Source organism: Lactuca serriola, chromosome 5 (genome assembly GCF_051521515.1).
Source record: "Lactuca serriola cultivar US96UC23 chromosome 5, Lser_US96UC23_V15, whole genome shotgun sequence".
NCBI lineage: Eukaryota > Viridiplantae > Streptophyta > Magnoliopsida > Asterales > Asteraceae > Lactuca > Lactuca serriola.
Window position 1 is genome coordinate 346692122 of NC_136412.1, and position 24618 is coordinate 346716739.

The window sequence follows — 24618 nt, forward strand, 5'->3', positions numbered from 1 at the left end:
GTTGTTTCGGGAGTTCAGCAACACAAATCCACTAGAGTTCGATGGGACGCAGGACCCGATTGCTGCGATGAGATGGATCTCTGACATCGAGGGATGTTTCTATACGTTTTCTTGTCCAAATCACTTGAGGGTGCGGTTCGCTCTAAACCCGCTCCGCTTGGGAGCGAAGGATTGGTGGAAGTTCGTGACGGTGAACTTCACTTTGGCAGAGATTTCTGAGGTGACCTGGGAGAGGTTCACCGCTATGTTCAGAGACGAGTATGTTCCCCCAGTGGAGAGGGAACGGTTGATTCAGGAGTTCTTGACCCTCAAGCAGGGTACTGATTATGTGGCAGTGATTACCAGGAAGTTTCATGAGAGGGCGATGTTTTGCCCTGAGCAGGTGTCTTCTGAGCAGGCTCGTATGAGCCGTTATCTGAGTGTTCTGAGGAGAGATATTCGGGAGTTCGTGGCGAACTCGACTTACCGGACATTTTCTGAGCTCCAGGCAAATGCCCGGAAGAGGGAGATTGAGTTGGAGACTCAGGCCAGGGAGGAGGCCGAGTCACAGAGGGTGGATCGGCGACCGGCTCAGTCTCAGCCGGCAGCTAAGCGGGCTAGACCTGCTGATTCGAGATCTGGAGGCGCGAAGGGCCACACTTGTGGGAAGTGCGGCAAGAGTCACGAGGGGTTGTGCAGGGCTGGAGTATGCTACAAGTGCGGGAAGGAGGGGCATATCACGAGGGATTGTCCCAAGGGATTTTCGGTTTGCTTTCATTGCAACCAGACCGGCCATCGGAAGGCCGAGTGCCCTCAGCTACTTCAAGGATCGGCGCAGGGATCTGCGCCTGCTGCTAGGGCTATCGAGGTTCGGCCAGTGAGGGCCGAGGCACCGAAGGCTCGTGGGAGGGCTTTCCAGTTGACTGCGGAGGAGGTCCTCGTGACGCCCGATGTTGTGGCTGGTATGTATCCTATATTCATATTTTATTTGAGTTGAGTTATTATGCTTATACGATGATGTGCGTAGGTACTTTTCTTGTGAGTTTTGTATCTGCTTTGGTATTATTTGACTCGGGTGCGAGTCGGTCGTTTGTTTCCGTAGCATTTAGTCAGCACATTAGTATCCGTCGAGAGGCGTTGGATCGACCTCTACGAGTTTCCATAGCTGATGAGCGAGCAGTGTATGCTTCAGATGTGATTCGAGGATGTGTCCTTGAGATCTTCGGTGTGGAGTTTCTGATAGATTTGGTTCCGATGGCGATGGGGGATGTGTGTGTTATAGTGGGTATGGATTGGTTGATCCGATATGGAGCTGTGATAGACTGTGAGCGTATGTTGGTGACGATTCGAGACCCTAGTGGGGGAGTACTTACAGTGTTCGGTAAGGGAACCCGATGTGGGTTGGCATTTTGTTTAGCCGCCAGAGGGAGGCAGAGTTTGCAGCAAGGCTGCAGTGGATTCGTAGCCTATGTGTTAGACACACGAGTGGCCGTTGGGAGGCCAAGTTCGATTGATGAGGTTCTGATAGTGTGCGAGTTTCCGGATGTTTTTCTCGAGGAACTACCGGGTGTGCCTCCCGAGAGGCAAGTGGAGTTCCGTATCGATTTGGTTCCGGGAGTAGCTCCTATCGCCAAGGCGCCTTATCGCCTCGCGCCACCAGAGATGCAGGAGTTATCCTCGCAGCTTCAGGAGATGTTGGGGAAGGGGTTTATTCGGCCGAGTAACTCACCTTGGGGAGTGCCAATCCTTTTTGTCAAGAAGAAGGATGGTTCACATCAGATGTGCATTGACTATCGAGAGTTGAACAAGCTAACGGTCAAGAACCGTTATCCGTTGCCGAGGATTGATGATTTGCTCGATCAGTTGCAGGGAGCGTCTTGGTTTTCCAAGATAGACTTGAGGTCGGGTTATCATCATATGAGGGTTCGGGATGAAGATATCTAGAAGACAGCGTTCAGAACTCATTATGGGCATTACGAGTTCGTGGTGATGCCTTTTGGGCTCACCAATGCACCAGCTGTGTTCATGGATCTCATGAACAGGGTGTGCAGGCCGATATTGGATCGGTCGGTGATCGTATTCATTGATGATATTCTGGTGTATTCGAGGTCTAGAGAACAGCACAATGAGCATTTGATGGAGATCCTTGGAGTTCTGAGATCGGAGAGGCTTTATGCCAAGTTCTCCAAATGTGAGTTCTGGTTACGAGAGGTTCAGTTTTTGGGGCATCTCGTCAACCAGAATGGGATATTGGTCGATCCGTCCAAGATTGAGGTGGTCATGAGATGGGAGGTGCCGAGATCACCCACCGAGATCCGGAGCTTTCTTGGTTTGGCCGGCTATTATCGGAGATTTATTAAGGATTTCTCCAAGATCGCCGTGCCACTCACCAGGTTGACCCAGAAGGGTGCTGCATTTTCTTGGGGTCCGGATCAGCAGACCTCGTTTGAGATACTTCGCCGGAAATTATGCGAAGCCCAAGTGTTAGCCCTCCCGGAAGGGATGGAGGATTTTGTGGTATATTGTGATGCATCGATATCTGGATTGGGAGTGGTGCTTATGCAGAGGGGGCATGTGATAGCATATGCATCGAGGCAGATTAAGCCTCATGAGTCGAGGTATCCCACTCATGATCTGGAATTGGGAGCGGTAGTGTTCGCCCTCAAGATTTTGCGACATTATCTGTATGGGGTTCGGTGTACGATATACACGGACCACAAGAGTTTGAAGTATTTGATGGATCAACCCAACCTGAATATGCGCCAGAGGAGGTGGTTGGATGTGGTCAAGGATTATGATTGTGAGATCTTGTACCACTCGGACAAGTCTAATGTTGTAGCTGATGCACTGAGCCGTAGGGCAGAGGGCGCCCCGATGCGAGATGTTTGTTTGAGATTGACCGTGATGACCTCGGTGTTGGACGCTATTCGTGAGGCCCAAGCTGAGGCCGTGAGGCCAGAAAGCCAGAAGAGAGAGCGAGTTGTTGGGATGGTATCGGAATTCGTTACCAATAGCCGGAGGCTTATGACATTTCAGGGTCGAATATGGGTACCGTCGGTGGGCGGAACGCGTACCATTTTGATGGAAGAGGCTCATCGATCGAAGTTCTCGATCCATCCCGGGGCCACTAAGATGTATTTGGACCTGAAAAGATAGTATTGGTGGCCCTGTATAAAGAGGGATGTCGCATGGTTTGTAGAGAGATGCATGACCTGTCGCAGGGTTAAGGCCGAGCACCAGCGTCCACATGGTAAGCTGCAGCCGTTAGATATTCCCGAGTGGAAATAGGAACATATTACCATGGATTTCATCACCAAATTGCCAAGGAATGCGAGAGGTGTTGATGCAATTTGGGTGATTATGGATAGGTTGACGAAGAGCGCTCACTTCCTGGCTATCAGTGAGAGCTCTTCCGTGGAGAGGTTGGTAGAGATGTACGTGAGAGAGGTGGTATCGCGGCATGGAGTGCCGATCTCGATTGTCTTAGATCGAGATGTACGTTTCACTTCCAGATTCTGGAAGAAGTTTCATGAGAAATTGGGTACGAAACTGCATTTTAGTACCGCATACCACCCACAGACTGACGGCCAGAGTGAGCGGACGATTCAGACGCTCGAGGACATGCTCCGAGCATGTGTGTTGGATTTCGGCGGGAGTTGGGACACGTATTTGCCCTTGGCAGAGTTTTCTTATAACAACAACCATCATTCGAGCATTGGTATGCCGCCCTTTGAGCTGTTGTTTGGGAGGAGGTGTCGGACCCCCATTTGCTGGGGAGAAGTAGGGCAGCGTGTGATGGGTAGTACCGAGATCGTGCTTCAAACGATAGAGCAGATTCAGCATGTCAGACAGAGGTTGTTGACCACTCAGAGTCGTCAGAAGAGTTATGCGGACAGACGCCGGTCCGAGCTCGAGTTTCAGGTCGGCGACTTCGTGCTCCTGAAGGTCTCTCCTTGGAAATGAGTGATTCGATTCAGGAAGAGGGGTAAGTTGGGGCCCCGATATATTGGCCCTTTTAGGGTGATTGCGAGGGTAGGCAGGGTAGCCTACCGTTTGGAGTTACCAACAGAGTTGGGTCGGATTCATGACACTTTCCACGTGTCACAGCTGCGAAAGTGTATAGCCGACGAGTTGGCAGTGGTGCCATTTGAAGATATTCAGGTGGATGCGAGCCTGAATTATGTTGAGAGACCGGTGGCGATTAGGGATCAGAAGATCAAGGTTTTGAGGAACAAGGAGGTGCCTCTGGTGCAGGTCCAGTGGCAGCATCGAAAAGGGTCAGAGTTGACTTGGGAGCCGGAGCGTGAGATGCGGGTGCAGCATCCAGAGTTGTTTGCAGAGTGAGACTTCGATGGCGAAGTCTAATTCTAGTAGGGGAGAATTGTAACATCCAGATTCCCAGGTATAATATTTAATTCATTATTTTTGGAAGTTGTGAGAGGACTCGGCGAGTTGGTGTTCAAACTCGCCGAGTATGGTCGCGGATTCGTATCTGGGTTCACAGCCGGACTCGGCGAGTCCATGCTGTTTAATGAAACCTTAATTTCCTGGGTTTGGGACCTATTTAAAGGCCCTTAGGGCCGTCAATTGCGGCTACCAAACCCTAGAGAGAAACCCTAAGAGATCTAGAGTGTTTGTGAGGAAGGAGAGGTCATTTGTGATCATTTTGTTGTTGAAATTGCAAGAAGGAGGAAACCAAGCCAAGAGGAAGCTGAAGGAAGTGTGATTCTGGTGATTTCAGAGCTCATAGACTTCATCTTAAGGTATTTTTCGGACCTTCATCAGTTGTGGTGTTGATTTCCTAGAGTTAGGGTTTTCTAACCCCTTTTAGAGGATAGATTGTGGAGCAATTGGTCCCTTCTCGAGTTCATGCTTTGGATCTGGACTCAAAGGAGTCCAGAGACCTTAACCCTTGGGGCTTTTTGTAGTTATTTTGGGAGTCATGAACTTAGGATGTTATTTTGGGGCTAAATCACCAAGTAAGTCCATCTTGATGCTATTTGAGTGTCAAGGTCTGAACTTTATGTGATTATCATGCTTGGGAAGGTCAGATCTATGGTTTAAAGGAACAGATCTGACCTCAGGAGGTCTATGGAGTTTGTGCATGGCATGAACTCACTAAGTCCGAAGATCAGACTCTTCGAGTAGGATGAGGGTTTCCCGTAAATCATTCAGCGAGTAGACTTGTCGAGTTGGGGAAATAACTCGGTGAGTTAGGGAGAGTTAGGGGACTGGAGTTCAAAGCGGAACTCGCCGAGTTGTTCTTGAGACTCGGCGAGTTGAGTCGGGGTGGCCCCGCGATTCATGGCAGGTGTGACTCGTCGAGTAAGGGGAAGGACTCGACGTGCCAAGAGGGACTAAGAGAGTCAGTAGACACGTGTAGACTCGCCGAGTCGCCCAAGTGCACTCGACGAGTCGAGTCAAAGCTTGGGTTGACTTATGGTTGACTTTTAGGGTTTGGTCAACAGTGAGGCCTTTAAGCCAAGAGAGGGGTAAAATGGTCTTTTACCCTTATGAGGGTGTTAAGATAGGTTTGAGTATAGTTATATTTATGAGAGATTTACTTTATGTGATTAGGCGGAGGGTAGATCACATTTCTATCGAGTCAGAGACTTACCGGGACACCTGAGGTGAGTCTTCTCACTATACGTTACCTAGAGTGGTATTATGTGTTGACCAGAGGGTCTTATGTGTTACGTATGAGATTATGTGCTATGTGATATACGTATGTTGTATGATGTCATAGACCGGACCGGAGGGTCCAACGAGCTATGACCGGACCAGAGGGTCCAACGAGCTACGGGACTGGAGGGTCCCGCTGAGACACGTCGACCGGAGGGTCGTATTATAGCCTCGAGTAGCGTATGTGTTTTATGCGGTATTTTGGGGAACTCACTAAGCATTTATGCGTACAGTTGTTGTGTTATGTGCTTCAGGTACTAGCGAGGACTGTGGGAAGGCGCCGGCGTGACTCGTACACACTAGAGAGAGAATTTGACTTTTATGATCTTGGGATATGTTATGTTTCAAAAACTACTGTTGGAAACATTTGAGAATGTTTTTATATGAACTTGGTTGATGAAAAATGAAAATTTTGTTTTGAAATTTACGTTGTTACAGTTATAAGTTAGTATCAGAGCCTTGGTTTGAGTGAATTGGAGGAACATTCGTGTGAATCCAGTCTCAAATCAAGGAAAGATTTTTAAAATGGTTTAAATGGTTTTCAAAATAAGCAAAGGAGGATGCAGGGTGTACGATCAGCCGGAGCCGGTAAGTCGACCCCAAAGTACCATACAGTTATTCTATTATGTGATATGTTAGAACAACATGCTAGTACTAGGCTAGGGATCTTCAGAAATTGCATGACAGAATTGCCTGATTATATGATGCCTGCTAGCCTAGGTTTCCTTTGTATGAAATTGACATCATTATTGTAGTAATTTAGTGTATGCAACACGGTTATACATAATTAAGATCTTATAGCCTGAGAATGTTTGATTTAACCTTATGTTCTGTTCTTGTTTGATTGGGAGCTTAGGGTAGGATTGGATATTCAAAAGTCTATGGGGTCTAGTATTATGTATGGCTAGCATACACTGGTGCTGCAGGGTTGGTGGAAGTTTCGTGGGTGGATAGGTTTTTTGGGATGGGTCCGCCGACTTCAAGGTATTTAGCCTTCCTTTAGGGGTGAGGCTTGAGTGCTCGATATGATCATGCATATTGTTAGGGCGTTGTGATGATACTTGGGACAAATATGGGTTGGTGTGGAAGGTAGTATGGGCCCGTACTACTGAAAACACAGGACCCATATGCGTAGCAAGGAAGTCACAACCCCTAGGGTTTTTTCGGGGGTTAGCTCCCAGTTATTTATATGAGTTATCTGATACCTTGTGTTATGTTTCAAAATGGTGATGACCAGGCGCTTTGTGACTGGATCCGGTTCGGGATCAGGATCAGGAGAGGGCGGAAAGGGGACGCTGACAGCGCCCGAGACTATCGGCCAAATGAGGCCAGATGTGATGGATGACAGGATCCGAGAGATCCTGCACGATGAGGTTGCTACATTGTTCCGAGCGGAATTCCGGATATGTTCAGGTCGATTAAGACCGCCATGGCGGAGTATTTTGATGAGCGCTACGCAGCCCTTGTAGAGACCGCCGCCGTAGAAGCTGCATCAGTTGTATCCGAGGCAGGGGGAGGAGTTGGTAGGGGTTTTCAGTACAAGGACTTTGATAACATGTGTAACACCGTAAATTCTCAAACAAATTTTTCATTTTTAATTTCATAAAACACGTGTCATTTTAAATAAACACCATTTAATAGTCAACAAAGTTTTCAAAACATTATCAAAATACAGGATCCCCATTCGTGACTCTTTTCTCTCGTGTGTACAATCAAGCCGCCGCCTTCCCGCGATCCTGATAAGAACCTGAAACACATAACACATAACACGGTAAGCACGAAGCTTAGTGAGTTCCCCAAAATACCACTCTAAAACATAATAGCCACTCGAGGCTGAAACTCTGTCGACCCTCTGGTCAATGTGTCTCAGTGGGGCCCTCCAGCCCCAACTCTCTACGGACCCTCTGGCCCTAACTCTAGGGACCCGAAAGTCCCAACTCTATAACTCTGAATCATGCATATTGTTGGATTAATGTCTAACTCCATAACTATAATTGGTGAGACTTGACCCGACCCGGCATGGTCCATTTGGGTTGCATACCATCATGCACTTGGATAAGAGAAATAAGACACTTATGGTTATTAATATATTATAAGTTCTAGTATATTAATAATAAGAATAATGAGATTATTTAATTAGTATTGATCAAGAATTAATCTAGGATTAATTAAGTGATCAAAAGAAGACTAATTAAATATATGGGTTGATTGTGTAAATCATCCATACTTGTATAGTGGGCTAATGCTCCATGGATAATCAAGTTGGGCTAAAACCCATAGGATGGTCCATGGATGCTCCATGGTGTATTTGTACCCATGGATCCAAGGAAATGGAAAGTCATGACAATTAGGGTTTACCCTAATTGTAACACTATATAAAGATCTTATTCTTGACAAAATTGGCAACTAGAATCACACTAGTGTGTGAAGTGAAAGGGCTAGCCGATTTTGATGAGTGTAAAATTCTCTCAAGTCATTCCAAGTGTTTTGATGATTGTGATTCCATTTGAGGTGTCACACTTGGGGCACTAGGCACTCAAGCTTCATGAAGACTTTCTACATCAAAGAGGTATGTATTATATCTTGCTATAGTTATTGTTTTGTATGCTAGATTAGGATAATACCTTGGAAGTTCTTATTTGCATGTATAATAGAGAAAACATAGATCCAAGGTATTTAGGGTTGCATGTACACTTAGGAGTGGTAGAATGCTCAAAACCCAACAGTGGTATCAGAGCCTAGGCTTGTTTTCTTGTTATACCTGCAATAAAAGCTGAAAAAACGAATCTGGTGCTGTCTGGCCATCAGACTCGGCGAGTCCATCAGGAGACTCGGCGAGTCCATGCCTAAAAAGTGATGAATTCGATCCAACTCGCCGAGTTGGTTCATGCACTCGACGAGTTGGACCCCCAGACAACATATTTTCGAGTTTTTTGGCTTGAAATGGACTAGGAACATTACCCTAAGTTGTTTTTGATCTTATAAACTTGTTTTTGATGTGGTAATGTTCATGCTAATCCATTTTCAAAGATAATTGTCAATAGATTCATGTTTTGTATTAGTTTAAGGTTTAGACTAATTACATGAAAAAGTTTGATTTGAATTATCTTGTTCTTATGAGTTGCTTAGATTAATAGAAATGTTGAGTGAAATAGTTGTTTTCAATCCATTTTAATCTAAGAGTTGAGTATAAAATGTGTTTGTGTAACTTGTCCTTAAGTTACATGAAGAGTCACATTAAAGACTCATAAAACTCATAATAGTTGGCAATGGTTACAAAATGAAGAGTCTTGTGTCATTGAATAACTTTTTATGACTCCATAACTTGTCCTCAAGTTATGGAAGTTCAAGAGTCACTTCATTAAAGAAAAATATGTAACCATAATTAAATCCATAAGTTATAAAATAAAGAAAAAGTTAGTTCTTTTATTAGTTTAAAGTCTTCCATAACTTGTCCTCAAGTTATGGAACTTGAAGAGTTTTTGGATTAAAACTACTTTAAACACATAAGTTATGGAATTAATTAGTTTTGAATAGTTTCAAAACTTGCCCTCAAGTTTTGGAATTTGAAAAGTTTTCAAGTATGAATACTTTAATTCCAAGTTAGCCCTTAGAATTTTAAAAGTTAAAATTCAACCCTTATACTTTATAATATTATAAGTTAATAATATATATGTATAATAGTAAAGTCAGTCTTACCGCTAGTACGCCTCATTCACGAAGCCGGTCTATAAGGTGGGTATAAGGTTGTTGCCTATAAAATGGCAACTTAATGGGTGTCCACTCTCACCCACCGCTTGCTTGACTGGTGGAGGGTCGTTAGCCGAACGGGTTTGACAGGACTGAAATTCTCCCTTCATTAAAAGTATTAATGATAATACTAAGTAACTAAACTCTTAATAATACCCAATCTTAGTTACTTAGGAAAAATGTGAATAAGGTGCTAATCCATGAAATTACACTTTGCACTTTGTTTAAGTCGTTAGTGGAGCGTGTGTGGTTAACCGGCACACTAACTTGGACTTAACAAGGTAGGTAAAGGGTGACTTAATATTTATCATAGTATCGATGGAGCGTGTGTGGTTAACCGGCACATCGATTTAGGGGTAATTTATTAAGGGTACCAAGTGATTTGCATGGTTACTTCACACCTCGTTTTGTGATCCTCGGCATCCCAGTCACAAAACTTGGAGGGCACACTCGAGATTGAAACATGCCTTTGAAAAAGTTCAATGAATCTCAAAGATCTAGGAGTTTCAAAACCAATTAAAACCTAATAATACATTTCGTTTATCTTGGTGGAAATTGGTGAATCGTCATTCACCTACCTTCAAATATTTTATAGCTTGGATTACGGCATACCTCTTCTAAGTTATAAAATAGTTTGTTGGGTCCTAGCCTTAATATTTCATATTGGGTGTCATATTAAGGACTTAAAATCAACTATCTTGAATATCTCCCAAAAGATGTCTGGTTTAGACACCTATGATCTTCCGAATCTCTTGAAACAAGGTTTCCTAATGAAGATGATGTCCCAGGGATATCATACTTCTTTCTCCTCCTCCAATTATTCTCCCTAACCCATAAGTTCTTGAAAAGTTTAAGGTCACTCAAGCCCTATTGGCAAGGCAAGGTCAAGGTGTGGTCACATCTGGAGATGTAGTCACATATTGACAAGCCGGGAGAGTTGGGTGTCAAAGTCTTGAGAAAGTTGGTGGTTCAATCACTTTCTAAGTCACATAGTGAGTTCCTTTGGGACACCTATGAAACAGACTATGACAAGACCCTTAATGATCTTATCTATGTGCTAAGATCAACTTCCTAAAACTTTATGGACATTGACAATGATGACATTGGATATCCAGAAAAGCATTCTCTTCCCAATGGAAAGGGATCGGCCATAGTCAACTCGGTTGACCAAATGGTAAAGAGAAAAGCTAAGTCTGTGATAGTCCTGTGTACCATTATCAAAGGGTCCATATGTTTGTATTGCCAAAGAAAGGGGCATTGGTTGTGAAGCTGCCAAAATTTACCTAAGGATGTTAAAGTCAATAAGTTTGACTCTACTTCAGGTAAATTCCACTATCTAACTCTGTTAAGTTTCTATTCTGAGATTCTTGATACATGATGTGACTGGGTCACATGGTGATGTTTTAAGAATCAAAGAAAAGTGAAGAAACTTAAAGAAAGAATATGCTGAATCTGATGGCGTAGATGGATTTCTATCGCATAGTTTGAAGATCGGATTCTTGAGCTACTTCTCAGGAGTTATGAGATATTGCTTAGGAATAGATAACAACAAGTTTTCATATGGATTGTAAGGATAAGTTTTTTTCCGTAAAGTTTTAAAATAAAAGAAAATTTTTGATTTTATTTATTTTAAAATATCCTTACAATGGCATTTGAGGAAAAATTGTTGCTTATATGATTCCATTAAAAGTAAGAGTGGAAATATGAAATTGATTCTTTCATTTGTGGTAATGTCTAGATTTACAAAATAAGGAAAGATTTTCATCACCCAAGTTTCAATTGGACCGGAACTTGGAATCATGCAAGTTGTATAGCATGATGAATGAGAACTTTCAAGTTTTGGAAAATTAAGACTAATTACTTGTTCACATGGATGTGTGAGTCAAGTGAAGGACTAAGGGATCGAGTACACATTCTTGTGCACTGGTCAAGTCCACCACAAAAGATTGATTAAACTATTCATCATAGTTTACAAAAGATCAGTAAATATGATTATACTTACAAGCTTAAGTGTAACTCTGAGACATTGGAAAAAGGTTCCAATGTATGGCAGAGCGAATAAGAAGAATCAATTTAGGCAGAAGGATAAAAGTTTCTCAAATCTGAAAAGATGGGAGAGTACTTTAGTATCAGCTTTTGTGATCATCTTAATGATTAAGAAACCATAGCACAATTAGTTCTCTAAGGAAATCTTAGTGCATTCTTATGACTAAGAAGAGGGATCTTGAATTGTTGAAATGGTTAAATCAAGAAGATGAGTCATACTTCGTTCCAATACAAGTCTTAGAGTCATACTCCAAGATTGTAACTTGAAGTGACATGTCTTAAAGAAGGTTTAAAACACTTGTCAAATGTAAGAGTAAAAGTTTTCTACTCTTGTACATTTGAAATTGGTAAGTTGTGATGTTTTGGATAAAACAAAGACCAACTTAGGCCAATTGGGTAAAGTGTTTTTTCTTGATTAGAATCCGCATTATCTCTTGGATGTTTGACAAGGGAGTCTTATATGTCAAGAGGACAGTGGGAGTCTTAAAGGTCTTGAAAGTCTCAAGAACTAATCAAGAATAAAACCTGAAGTTCTTCACTAGCACACGACTTGAGGTTTATAACCTATCGTGTTGACATATTCTGTGCCCATTCCAGTTAAAGTTGGCTTTGCATATGAGTTCTTAGAGTTCTCAATTTGTTGCACAACAACTTGGAAGCAATGGCAGGCCCTTGAGCTGCCAGGTGGCAAGAAGTTAAGATTGAGTTCAATCCATATGGTTTGGGATTTGTCATTATCTTTGTCTTGAGATTATGGTTTTGACAAATTCATATGGGTAGGAACTCATACACCATTAAATCTAAGTGTCATAAGGTTTCTCTCCGATTCATGAAAATGATGGTGAGGAAACACTTTCACTAAGTAGATTTTAGCTAGATAGCAATTGTGATATTTGCATTCTCAAAGTCGTTAGTGGAGCGCGTGTGGTTAACCGGCACACTAATATGGACTTGTGAGAAGTGGCAAAAAGGTCTAACCATTATGATTACGGCATACCTCTTCATAATTGTTTAGACTCACAAGTGTGCTATCTAAGGGAAGGTGTATGATTTTGATAAAGTCTTATCAAAACAATCTAGTATCAGAAATCTGAACTTTGGTAAGAAAGTCAATAAAGTATTGATTTCTAGAAGTCCAGCTGATTTCTGGGTACATGTCAAAGCTAGTGGGAGCATAAGTGTTATGCTAATAATCATCATGTTAGTGGGAGCATGATAATTATGTTAAGTATTGCAAGCTAGCAATGTTAATTATAGAAAACAAAAGTTTCAATTGGGAAAAAGTTGTTTTGCTATAATTAAGGGAGAGGAAATTATACTTCATCTCAAATCTATAAGCTTAGATCATGAAGTTTTAATCATTTAGTCAAGGAGATATATATATATATATATATATATATATATATATATATATATATGAATTTCATGTTGGAATGACTCAACATAAGGAAATTTTGTATATGAGTCCATTATTTGCGTTCTAAAATTCGATTATGATTACGGCATCCCTTTTCATAATCTGAATTATGAGAACTTGGCAAATTGAAATGGAAATGTTATAGCAAAAGACTGGTTTAGTCTTTATGTGAGACATCATGAATCTAAGGTTTACCAAAGATTGTTTACTCAAGGACAATTGGAAGTATAGTGATAATTCTGGAAGGACCATATTGACATAATCTGTAAGGAGGCAACTCTTGTTCAGAAGTGATAGTCAAAATGGAATCTGGAAATGTTTCAAAGTTAGAATTTTCAATCTGTTTAAGATTAGGAAACTTAATGCAAGAAGGATGTTTCCAAGGAGCTGATCTCCTTTGGAATACTCTGTAATGGTTGTTGTCAAGTCTTTATGACTTTGTACATAATTATTACAAGAGGATCAATGCATATAAGTTTAGAATCTAACAGATTTCAGTAAATGGCTTGAATTTGGAATTCTTGCATTTGCAGTAAGGATTTGGGAGTGTGAAAAGAGAATCATTGAAGTTATGTTCAATTGATCTAGTTCACAAAGTAAAGATCATAGACAAACATAGTATGCATACTTGGTGTATGGCATGACTAGTGTTTAGAAAACATAGTGTGCATGCTTGGAGCATGGGACAACTATTGTTTTAAATTCAAGAATAAAGTTGATAGCTGAAACAGTATACAATGAATAATGTGTAATCATATGGTGATAAATAAAAGGTGTTTTATTTATATTCATAAGTTCTGAGACCATATTGGATTCAATTATTATTGTGTTTCACTTTGCATGTTTTGACTTCCCGAATAAACTGGGTTATTCTTCCGGAATGACTAAGTTATTCAAACCATCCACAGTCGGTAATATGTTGGAAGTAGATATGAATTAAGACTGTCATGATGGGTTGTAGAGGTCTAAGGTGTTGGACAAGGCTACAACAATCATGAGTGCTCATAAGTTCTGAGTATTGGATTCAACCCGCGCTCATTGGAATCACTTCATGGATTTTATCACGAGTGATCATGAGACGATAATATCTTATATTCTTGAAACCTAGAGATATGAGTTGTTACTATGAGTTAATAGTACATTGATAGCACGAAAACGCATTTGGTAACTCGGTGCTATAAAACGTGCCTTTGTGTATGATTCAACAAGTAGTAGAACAAGCCATATGAGTCGAAGTTTATCCGTTCCTTTTACCTTCGGGATAAAAGCGATATCTGTGGGCCCCTCGATGATTTGATGATGACAAATGGAAGTGCTCAGCCGGGCCAGGACTGATTTGATTTGTTCAATTAGTCAGTCGTCATAAATCGGAAATCGAGAAACAACAAATGGACAGAGAGAATGATTATAATCCATGTCTCAGCCCATATGATATCTAGAATGGAGGAATATATGATCCCTTATCTAATGGACAAGTCACTGACAAAGGTCAGAGTTCATCTACAAGGTCAGAGTTCGACAGAAGCTTTTGAGAGCTGCGATTGTCGGTCGGTTCTTGAAGTCATTCGCAATAATAGTTTTAGACTTATCCAAGTGGGAGACTGTTGGATTAATGTCTGAGTCCATAACTATAATTGGTGAGACTTGACCCGACCCGGCATGGTCCATTTGGGTTGCATACCATCATGCACTTGGATAAGAGAAATAAGACACTTATGGTTATTAATATATTATAAGTTCTAGTATATTAATAATAAGAATAATGAGATTATTTAATTAGTATTGATCAAGAATTAATCTAGGATTAATTAAGTGATCAAAAGAAGACTAATTAAATATATGGGTTGATTGTGTAAATCATCCATACTTGTATAGTGGGCTAATGCTCCATGGATAATCAAGTTGGGCTAAAACCCATAGGATGGTCCATGGATGCTCCATGGTGTATTTGTACCCATGGATCCAAGGAAATGGAAAGTCATGACAATTAGGGTTTACCCTAATTGTAACACTATATAAAGATCTTATTCTTGACAAAATTGGCAACTAGAATCACACTAGTGTGTGAAGTGAAAGGGCTAGCCGATTTTGATGAGTGTAGAATTCTCTCAAGTCATTCCAAGTGTTTTGATGATTGTGATTCCATTTGAGGTGTCACACTTGGGGCACTAGGCACTCAAGCTTCATGAAGACTTTCTACATCAAAGAGGTATGTATTATATCTTGCTATAGTTATTGTTTTGTATGCTAGATTAGGATAATACCTTGGAAGTTCTTATTTGCATGTATAATAGAGAAAACATAGATCCAAGGTATTTAGGGTTGCATGTACACTTAGGAGTGTTAGAATGCTCAAAACCCAACACATATCACATATCACAATAAATCACAACACATAAATAACATGCAAATACACTGGCATATAACTCTATAGTACTCTGTCACATAACTCTGTTACCACACTAGGTAAAATATAGTGAGAAGACTCACCTCGAATGATGAACGACTCCTACAAATGTCGCCATTGCGCACCAGCCTCTACCTCTGAGCCACATCTACAATGATCTCAAATTAGGATCTAAGTCCCAACCCTCATTCTCTAGGTCTAAAGGTAGTACACTAACTAGTCCATAAATAACCCCAAAACCCATTGGGCCCACCAAGGCCCAATAATAAATGGACTCTACCGAGGCCCAACTCTCAAGTCCAAGAGGCAAGCCCAACTCAAGGGCCCAAGGCACATATACATATTCCCCTGGTCCAAATATTTAGCACAACAAGCCCAAAGTCCAGGCCCAACACTTAGGGCCCAATATAAGACTTAGCCCAAAAAGTCTACAGTGGGGTTACGTGGGGCGTACCTCCCTTGGTACGCTCAGCGTACTCCATCGCACACGAATCCTGATCGGGGACACTAACCTAGTACACGGGGCGTACTAGATTTACGCTCAGCGTACACCCAGATTTACTTTTTCAACTCTTTTGGTCTTAATCAGTTAAGACCATAGCTATACTCTTAGATCTGGATTCCATAAAGGCTCATACTCAATAAATCTTGTGACTTTAAGCCTTTGCATGGCTGATCAAGTCCCAAACACAAAAACTCTCACTCTATACTACCCAAAAATTCCCATATCTCATGCATGGTTTGATTCCAACATCCAAGGACTCATTTTTATGAATCCTTTCCACTAGAAACACTTAAAGGGACATATATTAGGCTGTGGAGCTTAACCACTCATATAGCCTCAAGATTTGGGACCGAAAACCCTAAAATGGTCCAAAAACAAAACTAGCACAATAATAAGCAAGTTCAAAACTTGATACCTCTGGAGGATGCACCAACAAGAGAAAAACATAGATCCAGAAGCTAGGTGCTCAAGCCATTATCTTTCAAAGCTCCTTATTCTTCAAAAGCCAAAAAAACAACAAGTCATCACCCCACTAGAACCATATGAGAAACCCACCAAGATTCAAACTTTATGCTTTCTGGAGCTAGATCAACATGATTAGGGCTTAGATCCATAAGCTCCAAGCGAAGCAATGTTTCCTCAAGAAACTCCTTCTTCAATAATATGCACCAAAAACTCACTAAATCACCAAAATGCTGAAGAATCACTCAAATGGAGGCTTAGGGTCGATTTCTAGGGTTTAGAGGGATGGAGGCTGAAGGTATTAGGGTTAGGTTATGAGATAAGGACCTTAAATAGGGTCCAAGACCCTAAAATAGCGTTCAGGTCTGTTTGGCGTACGCCCAACGTCCATATGGTACGCCCAGCGTATACTGAAGAACATTCGCGACCCTCCCTGGTCAGTACGCCCAACGTACTCCAAATTACGCCCAACGTACTCTAAACTACGCCCAGCGTACTCGGCTAAACCACAAAACTTCTGAAGGCCATAACTTCTTCGTTGTAAGTCCGTTTCCGACGATCCTTATATCCACGGAAAGCTAACAAGAAGCCCTACACTTCTATTAACTTTATTCCTCCTAAATACCACTCGAACTCAAATCCAAAATTCATGAAAAGCCTGAACCAGCGCCTTAACAATACATTTGGGCTCTAAAGCACAAACCGAACTCTTTTATCACACAACCTACCTCACCTACATCCCAAAAGGGCATAACCTTTCTCTTTCAATGCCTCAAAACCTTCTGATACTCGGATTAAGGCCCACGGGCCTTAAATCACAAAATAATCCAGAATAGGGTGTTACAATTCTCCCCCACTTGAAATAAATTTCGCCCTCGAAATCGCTCCTTATCAACACATAGGTCGAACCCAATGATTCAGGAAGAACCATCGAAAGAACCCCATATCATACAACGATCTCTTCCAAAAACACCTAAACCCAACAGGAACTCCCGACCCCAAAGAAGGACAGACCCTTCTGCCGTTGCGGTACTCAATCCGCCTCTCCAGAACTTGAAAACTCTATTGGTCTGTTTCCTGCAAGACCAACCTCGTAATATCATCATGTTAATCACTCATCGAATAACATACTCTAAGGATACTCTACCAATTTTGATTCTCTAATCGATCCCGGTCGCAACTCAAAAGGGATGGAAAGGTCATATCCCACTAAGGACCCACTGCCTGAACAACTATCATAACTCTTCTGAAGGAAATGATCCTCAAAATTCTATCCCCAGACACAAGAAAGCGGTCAAGCTGGTTCAGAACGATCCTCTTGCACCCTGAATCATAAGCCCCAACTTTTCTCAAATGTTCCATCCGACACTGAACACCAGGTCAACTCCTGACCCGACGGTTGGACCTTCAAGGGCTACCCACTGCACACCCAATAAAACGACTTACCGACTTCCTCCTCACAATAACTATCTCGGCCCATCATGACACACAAGTCACAAAGTTCGCTTTGTCCCAAGCAAATACTACAATCCCAACTGAAATCGTCTCACCCTCGACCCCTGTCATTTACTACTCATTAGCTTCATACATCTCGTGTTCCGTCCCATACAAACAAACTGACCCACACAGGTCTAAAACATCAGATGACACACAAAACCCCTCAAAAGTAACCCACCTCTAAGCTCAGAATCTCATCTTGCCTTCACATTACACCACTAGAGCCAAATCAAACTCAAGAGTCTGGCTCGACGTGAAATTGGAATCACTCGTCCCAATGAAGCTCTCAACTCATAACCCATGAATCACAACTTTCGCGTACATCACTACATCCAATTCCTTCTGAATGCGATAACCACAGCTTAACTCAGAATACAAGGACTCCCGACCATTAGGGAGACCCCAGTCTCACCCATGTCCTGTCTACTAGATTCCTACAGACTCTCTGATAAGGCAACCCAAGCCTAGGAACTCCTCTGCGTCATGCTCTGGCTAGTGAAAACTACGGCTCCCCGCAGTTCCACAACGCTCTCTCACTGACCAGTGAAAGCTACGGCTCCCCGCAGTTTCACAATGCTCCCTCACTGCTTGGCAAATACTACGGCTCCCTGCAGTATCGCCACATCATCTCGCTGGCTGGTAGATACTACGGCTCCCCGCAGTATCACCACACTCTCTCGCTAACTAGCGAATACTGCGGCTCCCCGTAGTATCACGACACTCTCTCGCTGACTAGTTAGTACCTCGGCTCCCCGCAATACTCTGATACCCTCTTCCACTCAAGCACTCGGAACCTCAAAATATTCCCATCTCACACATTGAAACATGAAGGAAAGATCACTGACTGAAAACACGTTGAATAGATTCCGAAGCTGCATCCTCTACTGATCACCACCCAAGCGAAACTACTCATTCCAACTCTGAAATTGGTTGACAAATCCACAGTTGCCCCTCCTGAAGTATAGATCACAATCTATACCTATATCCACAAATCTCAGCTATTGCACCCTGAACTCATCGACCCAGTCTCCTCAAACTCAACATTTGCAAATCTGAAAAAAAAATCCCTAGCCATAACAAATTCTTTGACCAACGACCAACCACCATGGATTAACTCACCCTTTCGAAAGCACATACACATACATCATCTTGCATCGAACCTCACCTCTTTCACCAAATACCCAGGTTTCATGTGTCCGCACCACAAATCTTCATAACCAATCCTATAACCGCACTTTAACGGTTTGTTGATCCTCTCAATAGAATACCCAGTTCTCCCCTACTCAGGGTTCGAACCATCACCAATTGGTATACCAACAATCTATTGTTGGATTAATGTCTAAGTCCATAACTATAATTGGTAAGACTTGACCCGACCCGACATGGTCCATTTGGGTTGCATACCATCATGCACTTGGATAGACTATAATGAGAGAAATAAGACACTTATGGTTATTAATATATTATAAGTTCTAGTATATTAATAATAAGAATAATAAGATTATTTAATTAGTATTGATCAAGAATTAATCTAGGATTAATTAAGTGATCAAAAGAAGACTAATTAAATATATGGGTTGATTGTGTAAATCATCCATACTTGTATAGTGGGCTAATGCTCCATGGATAATCAAGTTGGGCTAAAAACCATAGGATGGTCCATGGATGCTCCATGGTGTATTTGTACCCATGGATCATGGAAATGAAAGACCATGTCAATTAGGGTTTACATGGTGTAACCCAAACTATATAAGCATCTTATTCTTGACCAACATCGGCCACTAGAGTGTGAAGTGAAAGGGCTAGCCGATTTCATGATTTGTAGAATTCTCTCAAGTTATTCTAAGTGTTTTGGTGATTGTGATTCCACTTGAGGCTTCCACACTAGTGGGGCTAGGCACTCAAGCTTCATGAAGACTTTCTACATCAAAGAGGTATGTATTCTATCTTGTTACATTCATTGTTTTTGTATGCTAGATTAGGATAATACCTTGGATGTTCTTATTGCTTGTATAATAGAGAAAACATAGATCCAAGGTATTTAGGGTTGCATGTACACTTAGGAGTGTTAGAATGCTCAAAACCCAACAATGGTATCAGGGCCTAGGCTTGTTTTCTTGTTATACCTGCAATAGAAGCTGAAAAAACGAATCTGGTGCTGTCTGGCCATCAGACTCGGCGAGTCCATCAGGAGACTCGGCGAGTCCATGCCTAAAAAGTGATGAATTCGATCCAACTCGCCGAGTTGGTTCATGCACTCGACGAGTTGGACCCCCAGACAACATATTTTCGAGTTTTTTGGCTTGAAATGGACTAGGAACATTGCCCTAAGTTGTTTTTGAACTTATAAACTTGTTTTTGATGTGGTAATGTTCATGCTAATCCATTTTCAAAGATAATTTTCAATAGATTCATGTTTTGTATTAGTTTAAGGTTTAGACTAATTACATGAAAAAGTTTGATTTGAATTATCTTGTTCTTATGAGTTGCTTAGATTAATAGAAAAGTTAATTGAAATAGTTGTTTTCAATCCATTTTAATCTAAGAGTTGAGTATAAAATGTGTTTGTGTAACTTGTCCTCAAGTTACATGAAGAGTCACATTAAAGACTCATAAAATTCATAAAAGTTGGCAATGGTTACAAAATGAAGAGTCTTGTGTCATTGAATAATTTTTTATGACTCCATAACTTGTCCTCAAGTTATGGAAGTTCAAGAGTCACTTCATTAAAGAAAAATATGTAACCATAATTAAATCCATAAGTTATAAAATAAAGAAAAGTTAGTTCTTTTATTTGTTTAAAGTTTTCCATAACTTGTTCTCAAGTTATGGAACTTGAAGAGTTTTTGGATTAAAACTACTTTAAACACATAAGTTATGGAATTAATTAGTTTTGAATAGCTTCAAAACTTGCCCTCAAGTTTTGGAATTTGAAAAGTTTTCACTTATGAATACTTTAATTCCTAGTTAGCCCTTAGAATTTTAAAAGTTAAAATTCAACCCTTATACTTTATAATATTATAAGTTAATAATATATATATATATATATATATGTATAAGAGTAAAGTCAGTCTTACCGCTAGTACGCCTCATTCACGAAGCCGGTCTATAAGGTGGGTATAAGGTTGTTTCCTATAAAATGGCAACTTAATGGGTGTCCACTCTCACCCACCGCTTGCTTGACTGGTGGATGGTCGTTAGCCGAACGGGTTTGACAGGACTTTAATTCTCCCTTCATTAAAAGTATTAATGATAAATACTAAGTAACTAAACTCTTAATAAATACCCAATCTTAGTTACTTAGGAAAAAGTGAATAAGGTGCTAATCCATGAAATTACACTTTGCACTTTGTTTAAGTCGGTTAGTGGAGCGTGTGTGGTTAACCGGCACACTAACTCGTATTTAACAAGGTAGGCAAAGGGTAACTTAATGTTTATCATAGTATCGATGGAGCGTGTGTGGTTAACCGGCACATCGATTAAGGGGTAAACACTTAAGGGTACCAAGTAATTTGCATGGTTACTTCACACCTTGTTTTGTGATCCTCGGCATCCCAGTCACAAAACCTGAAGGGCACACTCGAGATTGAAACATGCCTTTGAAAATTTCAATGAATCTCAAAGATCTAGGAGTTTCACAACCAATTAAAACCTAATAATACATTTCGTTTATCTTGGTGGAAATTGGTGAATCGTCATTCACCTACCTTCAAATATTTTATAGCTTGGATTACGGCATACCTCTTCTAAGTTATAAAATAGTTTGTTGGGTGCTAGCCTTAATATTTCATATTGGGTGTCATATTAAGGACTTTAAATCAACTATCTTGAATATCTCCCACAAGATGTCTGGTTTAGACACCTGTGATCTTCCCAAATCTCTTGAAACAAGGTTTCCTAAATGAAGATGATGTCCCTTGGAAATCATACTTCTTTCACCTCCTCCAATTATTCTCCCTAACCCACAAGTTCTTGAAAAGTTTAAGGTCACTCAAGCCCTATTGGCAAGGCAAGGTCTAGGTGTGATCACATCTTGGAGATGTAGTCACATATTGACAAGCCGGGAGAGTTGGGTGTCAAAGTCTTGAGAAAGTTGGTGGTTTAATCACTTTCTAAGTCACATAGTGAGTTCCTTTGGGACACCTATGAAACAGACTATGACAAGACCCTTAATGATCTTATATATTTGTTAAGATCAACTTCCTTAAAACTTGATGGACATTGACAATAGTGACGCAGAAAATCCAGAAAAGCATTCTCTTCCCAATGGAAAGGGATCGGCCATAGTCAACTCGGTTGACCAAATGGTAAAGAGAAAAGCTAAGTCTATGATAGTCTCGTGTACCATTATCAAAGGGTCCATATGTTTATATTGCCAAAGGAAGGGGCATTGGTTGCGAAGCTGCCAAATTTACCTAAGGATGTTAAAGTCAATAAGTTTGACCCTACTTCAGGTAAATTCCACTATCTAACTCTGTTAAGTTTCTATTCTGAGATTCTTGATACATGATGTGACTGGGTCACATGGTGATGTTTTAAGAATCAAAGAAAACGTGAAGAAACTTAAAGAAAGAATATGCTGAATCTGATCGCATAGATGGATTTCTATCGCATAGTTTGAAAAATCGGATTCTTGAGCTACTTCTTAGGAGTTATGAGATATTGCTTAAGGAATAGATAACAACAAGTTTTCATATGGATTGTAAGGATAAGTTTTTCCGCAAAGTTTTAAAATAAAAGAAAAATTTTTGATTTTATTTATTTTAAAATATCCTTACAATGGCTTTTGAGGAAAAATTGTTGCTTATATGATTCCATTAAGAGCAAGAGTGGAAATATGAAATTGATTCTTTCATTTGTGGTAATGTCTAGATTTACCAAATAAGGAAAGATTTTCATCACCCAAGTTTCAATTGGACCGGAACTTGGAATCATGCAAGTTGTATAGCATGATGAATGAGAACTTTCAAGTTTTGGAAAATTAAGACTAATTACTTATTCACATGGATGTTTGAGTCAAGTAATGGACTAAGGGATCGAGTACATAGTCTTGTGCACTGGTTAAGTCCACCACAAAAGATTGATAAGACTATTCGTCATAGTTTACTAAAGTTCAGTAAATATGATTATACTTACAAGCTTAAGTGTAACTCTGAGACATTGGAAAAAGGTTCCAATGTATGGCAGAGCGAATAAGAAGAATCAACTTAGGCAGAAGGATAAAAGTTTCTCAAATCTGAAAAGATGGGAGAGTACTTTAGTATCAGTTTTGTGATCATCTTAATGATTAAGAAACCATAGCACAATTAGTTCTCTAAGGAAATCTTAGTGCATTCTTATGACTAAGAAGAGGGATCTTGAATTGTTGAAATGGTTAAATCAAGAAGATGAGTCATACTTCGTTCCAATACAAGTCTTAGAGTCATACTCCAAGATTGTAACTTGAGTGACATGTCTCAAAGAAGGTTTAAAACACTTGTCAAATGTAAGAGTAAAAGTTTTCTACTCTTGTACATTTGAAATTGGTAAGTTGTGATGTTTTGGATAAAACAAAGACCAACTAAGGCCAATTGTGTGAAGTGTCTGTCTTGATTAGAATCTGCACTATCTCTTGGATGTTTGACAAGGGAGTCTTATAGGTCAAGAGGACAGTGGGAGTCTTAAAGGTCTTGAAAGTCTCAAGAACTAATCAAGAATAAAACCTGAAGTTCTTCACTAGCACACGACTTGAGGTTTGTAACCTATTGTGTTGACTTATTCTATGCCCATTCCAGTTAAACTTGGCTTTGCATATGAGTTCTTAGAGTCCTCAAAGTGTTGCACAAACAACTTGGAAGCAATGGCAGGCCCTTGAGCTGCCAGGTGGCAAGAAATTAAGATTGAGTTCAGCCCATATGAGTTTGGATTTGTCATTATCTTTGTCTTGTGATTATGGTTTTGACAAATTCATATGGGTAGGAACTCATACACCATATAAATCTAAGTGTCATAAGGTTTCTCTCCGATTCATGAAAATGATGGTGAGGAAAAACTTTCACTAAGTAGATTTTATCTAGATAGCAATTGTGATATTTGCATTCTCAAAGTCGTTAGTGGAGCGTGTGTGGTTTACCGGCACACTAACCTGGACTTGTGAGAAGTGGCAAAAAGGTCTAACCATTATGATTAAGGCATCCCTCTTCATAATTGTTTAGACACACAAGTGTGCTATCTAAGGGAGGGTGTATGAGTTTGATAAAGTTTTATCAAAACAATCTAGTATCAGAAATCTGAACTTTGGAAGAAAGTCAGCTGATTTCTGAATACATGTCAGAGCTAGTGGGAGCATAAGTATTATGCTAATAATCATCATGTTAGTGGGAGCATGATAATTATGATAAGTATTGCAAGTTAGCAATGTTAATTATAGAAAACAAAAGTTTCAATTTGTGAGGTTGCAGGGGTTGAAAAGAGTTGTTTTGCTATAATTAAGGGAGAGGAAATTATACTTCATCTCAAATCTATAAGCTTAATTCGTGAGGTTTAAATCATTTAGTCAAGGATATATATATATATATATATATATATATATATATATATATATATATATATATTTCATGTTGGAATGGCTCAACATAAGGAAATTCTGTATATGGGTCCATTATTTGCGTTCAAAAATTCGGTTATGATTACGGCATCCCTTTTCATAATCTGAATTATGAGAACTTGGCAAATTGAAATGGACATATTATAGCAAAAGACTGGTTTAGTCTTTATGTGAGACATCATGAATCGTGTCCTATATGCTTCGGATATAGGATCGATTACATGTGCTATAATCATCCGTTCTAAAATTTTCCAAATGCCTGGGGCATTAAGAAGGGAAAAGGTTTA